The 6,054-nt window shown below is 37.8% G+C and overlaps 1 long non-coding RNA gene across 1 annotated transcript; it reads right to left on the bottom strand.

Annotated features, from left to right (window-relative positions):
• Positions 1–2,831: 2,831 nt before the first annotated feature.
• On the bottom strand, positions 2,832–3,654 carry LOC132975161 (uncharacterized). The gene is made up of 3 exons (XR_009673242.1): positions 3,568–3,654; positions 3,254–3,329; positions 2,832–3,156 (listed from the first exon to the last, which is right to left on the bottom strand). It is a non-coding gene; the product is annotated as an uncharacterized LOC132975161 (long non-coding RNA).
• Between the last annotated feature and the right edge of the window lie 2,400 nt (positions 3,655–6,054).

Raw genomic sequence — 6,054 nt, 5'->3', positions numbered from 1 at the left:
ACACGAATTTATGTAGCCTATTTTTTTATTATTTCATTTCACTCTTTTTCATATTTTTTTTTTCCATACATTAACATAATCTTATTTTTTAACATCGTGCATGTCGCCTTACAACACACACACAATCACACAATGTGCTCTATTTTATTTTTAATACCTTAATGTCAACAATTTGTAACCAAAAAAACAGGCAGTGTAGGTTAGCTGTCTTCCCAACTACGCCACCGTGTGGTCACCTACAAAAACTAAGATTTCCAGATTAACCCTCAAACTGTAAATACGATTATTTAAACAACATTTAGAATAAAACATTTTATTTCATTACAGGTTTTGGATTTAGTTGACAGAATTTGGGTATGTTTCCACAGCAACGACTGACTTAAGGATGAAGTTATGAAGATAAATCTCATCAAGTTTAAGTTCACCCAAATTTGTTGGCAGTATGAGTACTGATTTTTGTACTTTGCTTCCCATTTTCTTACCCATTTTTAGGGTCTGAGCAGCGACCTCGGAGCAAAGAGCCTATTGGAAATTAGTTTAAAAAAAATATATCTGGAAGGAAGTTCTTATTTGGGGGCTTTAACATGCCCCAAATCACACATTTTTGCATCATCAGGCCTTGTGAAAATTTAGATTTTTTATTTTTTTTGGGGGGGGGGGGGTCTTGACTGTTTGCCTGATGAAGGCCTAGTACCAAAATATATGACACATACAGTATATGTTTGCTTACGAGTTAGATGATGTACTGGATTTTTTCTTGAACTTTTCGGGGTCTTGAAAAGGAGACTTGCAAAATGGCTCCATAGCGCCCCCTTGAACTTTTCAAAAATTCAGCCCTGTAGTCAGTTTCCCCTACATGCATGAAAGTCAGTAGGCATTGTGTATCATGCCAAAACCTACAGAAAAGTCTCTAATGATCAAATTGAAAACTCATCAGGAAGTCCGCCATTTTTAGTAGAGTTTCAGTTTTCAGTTCTCCACGGTCCTTATTTGAAAGAACTTGCTCTGTACTGTAATGCGGCAAAACACCAAAACATTTCTTAGTGTATCTTTCTTTGCAGAAAAAAAAAACAATTCTTTCCCCTTTCCAGTCAGTGTGTCTCCTGTGAAAAAGGATTATTCAGTGCTTTGAAATTCTGCCAGGCTTGATTTGGAAAGGTCCCACAATGTAAAAGTACAGTCAACAGATCTCATTTAACTTAAATAACTTCACTATATTATAAAACTTTACAATAAAAGAATCTCTTAAAGTGAAGTAAATTGTCACAACAAAGTCCTGATACAAGTGAATAATTTCCTTCAAATCCCTCATGAGTTGTTTTTCCTGACATGCTCTTTTAAAAAGTTCTGCATGTTTTTTTGTTCTCAGGTGATTTCTCCCTCCTCCTCTATGTGTCGACTCTGCTGGTCCACTGTGGCGATCATCAGCAGGTAGATCCTGATGCAGAGGTCGGCAAAGGCAATGAGGAAATGGGCTACCCTGTAGCAATGGCTAATGCTAATTGAATTGAATAGAATAAAATAGATGTTTATTGCCATTTGCACAGGTACAGAAAAGTACAGGTACATTGGAATTCTTGTGCGTTTCTCCCTGAGTCAGCTTCTACAAAAAAAGTTAAAATTATATATAAAATAGAAAAGCATTGTAAGAAGAGAAGAGTAGAAAAGTACAAAAAAATTAAAAGTAAAAATAAGTCGTAGTAAATAAATAAGATGTAGTAACAGCTAAGTGATTTAAAATAAACTGTACAGACGTTATACACTGTATTAAAGCAAAGATATAATACAAAAAAAATAACAAGGGGAACACTGTACAATGAAATAAAATATAAATACATTTTCTTATTGCACTTATTATCTCTTATTGCACACATATTTTTCACATTATATAATTGCACTGTTTTTTGTTTTTAAGGTTAATATTGCACACTTGTATCATGTATGAGAAATTTTAATAGGATTGAACACTGCATGGCAGAGATATGACCATCTACTTTTTTGGCAGGTTGCCAAAATGCACATGTATTTCAGTTTTCTTTCTTCAAAAACAGCATTTTATCCATATTCCAAAACAATTTGGAGCGCGAGATTTCGCCCGCAGCCTCCCTGTCTCTCACACACCCCTGAGACCGGGGGCCAGGGAGAACTCTCGCGCGAGATTTCGCCCGGGGGCTCTTTCCCTCAACCGTCAAAAGCCGAAACAGAGCAAAATACAAAAGCAAATATTTATGATTTTATTGCATATTTTGTACGTACATAAAAACACTAATGAAATCAAATCAACTTTGTTGCTAGTCTTTCACATATCCTCTAATCACTATTCAACTAATAACCTAGCATTTAAAGGGTTACAATCCTGAAAATTTGGTGGTTTGAGGAGGGCACAAGGGTTAATGTTCCAGCAGTGGTGTTGTCTTACCTTGATATACTGTAGAAGAAGCTGATCATGATGCAGGATACTGCTCTCCACTGTGACGGCGAGCGGCTCTTTGTCCAGCGTGAAGAACGCCACACTCTGTCAAAGTAAGTTCAATTACAATGATTAGATAAAACCACCTTAAAATGCAGTCTGTAAAACATCAGTGATAAACATATAAGACGGACGAGGCAGCAAAGATATATTCCAATACAGTTTAATTCCTGATATACCACCACACAGCATTATCTCTGTCTTAAAATAAAACTTGTAAACTAAAAGTGGTACTAGTATGGATAGAGAATATATCAACGTACTAATTCGTGCCAATATGACTTATCGCATCCCCACAGTGGCGCTTATGACATTAGCCTATCTATTTACAGAGATAGCCTAAATGTGTATCCCATTTTGTGTTCTTTTTGAATCCAAAAGCATTGTTCAATTTAACCCTACAGAAAAGTAAAAAGATCACTCTGGAAGCTGTCTCACTAATGATGATTGTAAAACCATTTTTTAATACAGTGCGATTCGAAATAAAGTTGAAATAAATGTGAATCGGAAAATATCTTTCTTCCCAGAATAACACATCAATAAAAAATTGATTACAGTGTACAATCAGGCCAAGATAGACAGATATACAGGCGGACAGTCAGACACTTACCTCTAAATCCACCTCAAATGTGATGACAAACTTTTCAGCCTCTTCAAACATGTGTTTGTGAACAAGTCTGCTAAGTCTGGGAATCAAAGAGAAGTCAACCAAGTCAAAATAATAATACAATTATTTAGCAAAATGGAAGAAACATAGAAATGCATCCAAATAAAGTTAAGTACCTGTTCTCGGACAAAGCCTCTGTGAAGCATCAGACGACAACAGAAGAAACAGGCTCTCTTCAATATTGTTGAGACACTAAAAGAAAACACAAAGAATCTCAGGATATTTCCAGGAGGAGCTGAATGTGTGAACGAAGAGCCAAATTTGTTGTTTGATAACACAATACTGTGAGTTACTGTCCAAAAACGTGAGCCCATTAATGTGTCACTTTTTGTTTCTAAATGTTAAAATGATGATAATAAATGTTCAGGAGTTGAAAGGGCATTTAAAGTGTTTAGCTATGTATATACTGTTCTCGTAAACAAGAGCGTACCTGGAATGAATCCATCGCTGACAGTGAGTGGGCAGATTTTGGCCTGATGAGGGTCCATCATCCATTGAGTCAGAACATTTTCTTTATCACCCTGTGAAGAGATTAGTGTTATAAAAATCTACACCAAGACATACAGCATGGTTTTCAAACTCTCCAACATTTCCAAGAAAGATTTTACTTAAAAGCATACAGTTAAATTAATTCATCATAATTTAAGGAAGAACGTGTGACTTTTTGATCCAGTAGATGTCGCCCCTTTGAGCACCTGCTTTAAACCAAAACAAACTGCTGTTTGGCCAGACCTCCACTATTCTGAAGCCTCCGCTCTCCTCTTTCGTTCACACCAAGGAGTTATCAGTTAGAACGTATCATAACTAAGCACCATTTAAAGCAAGTGGCAGACAAAATTGTCCTTTGCTGGAGCTGAATAACCTGTGGCCTGCATTTTTGTTAGCAGGCAAATGTTAGCATACGCCGTTAGCTCATCGCTTCATATTGAACATAAATTGACACAGAATGACCTTGATCTAAACACACTAACGTGACATCCAAATAATCAGTGAGTATGTTATTCTTCTTTTCTCTAGTCGATGACTAAAACAGCTTTTATACACAAGGCCGTCCCATCCATGTAAACACTGCTCAGATAACAGTACAGCTGGGGCTTCTCACTCATTGTAGACAGTCATGACTAAGAGAGACATTTACACAGGATATACTTGATGTCTGCTGTATTTTAGTGTAAAATGTTGCACAGTCTTCCTTTATCAAAACTTGTTTTCAACTTTCAGTTGGTATACAACTGAACGTGTGTTGATTTGAGGAATATGTATACAGGATAGAATATGTTTATCAGAGACAAACATTGTAAGAAGATATCCTTTATTAATACAGGGAGAAATTGCTTTTTCACTCCATTGAGACATGCGACACCCACAGGCTGAAATACACACACTACATGAACTAATGAAGAGATGTCAGATTGCGGGCCTGCACATGAAAGAGTGCCCGAGCGGTTGGGTTTCGGGGCCTTGCTCAAGCACACCTCAGCAAGACTCAGGTAGTGAACTGGCACCTCTCCAGCTACCAGACCAATTTCCTTACTCGGTCCACACCGGTTTTGTCTACTCTCGCCCAAACGTTAGTTAATGAAGAAGCAATACAGAAAATGTGTGATTTTTATGTTTCAAGCACCGTAACTCACTTTTACCCAATGTATCATAATTACATGCGGTGAAAGACACTGACCCCAATCACCAAGTGGATTTCATGGCCCAGACTAAACAACAACACTGTACTGCAGCCCTCGTGGTAATCCTTGGACGAGCAGAAGTCTAACTTTATTTGAGACTGGAGCTGAGTGTGTGGAGAGGTTGCATTCTGCTTAGCAGTTACAGAAGAGGTTCTCAACTAACCTCTTTCAAAGATCCTACAGCCATTTTTTTTCTCCTATGGCTGCGATGAGGAATTAATGTTTAATTTTGTCAATGAGGTTGTGATAAAAATCAAACATCTTTGAGACCTGTCTCGACCTTGGCAAATGCAAGAATTAAAATGTGGAAAAACCTGTTTTATGAGTCAAAACACATCGTATATTTCTGTTAACCAAAAACATGACACATTATGTCAAAACCATGCAGATTCACGATTTAGAGAATAATCCTGAAACACAGACAGATGAGATTCTTAATTCCCCGGGTTACATTGCACAGCTCCTTTTTTTTTTTTTTTTTTTTTTTAAATTGGTATAGAGTTCTCAGAATCAAAAAAAAAAAAAAAAAAATTCACAACCCTCGTATTTCTGTGTGTGGACATAGTGGTACGTCTTCTCGTCACCACTGGATGGTTTCTCTACCAAAGCCTAAAAGAAGAACCCACATCTTTATGTAGGTAATGAAATCCATTGGGATTATTACAACTGGTGACATCATCAAAGCCACAGGTGAAATCAGACAAACATTTCATGGCCAGACACAGGCCTTCACTTGTAGTGTGTCTTATAAACACTCTTACCCTGGTGAGAAGGATTCTCTTGTGGGGGACTGTTAGGGACCAAGCAGTAAGGCACGACACACAGGAGTAAGTTTAAAGAAAAGGTAGGTTTTTATTTTAACCAAAAATAGAAAACGAAGTTTACAAACCAAACGGGCCTTGTGGTCCGTCTCCAAGGTGAACTCTTGAGCAAGAAGGTAGTACCGGAAGGAATCAAGGGCCCACTTGATAGCCAGTGCCTTCTTCTCCGCCGTCAAATATTGAACCTCTCTGGGGAACAGTTTCCGGGTGATGTAGGCGACTGGATGCCGATCATCCTGAAGTAACACAGCTCCCAAAGCCCTGTCAGAAGCATCAGTTTGCAGAAGAAAATGTCTGTCAAAGTTTGGGCTGTACAGAACAGGTTGCTTACTTAGTGATTGCTGGATATCACTGAAAGCTGCCACTGCCATCTCTGTCCACTGAATCTGATTGGGATGCTGGGATCTAGTCAAG

This window comes from Labrus mixtus, chromosome 6, assembly GCF_963584025.1.
Source record: "Labrus mixtus chromosome 6, fLabMix1.1, whole genome shotgun sequence".
NCBI classification, from domain to species: domain Eukaryota; kingdom Metazoa; phylum Chordata; class Actinopteri; order Labriformes; family Labridae; genus Labrus; species Labrus mixtus.
Note: the sequence above shows the minus strand (reverse complement) of the source record. Positions and strands in the feature narration are given on the sequence as shown.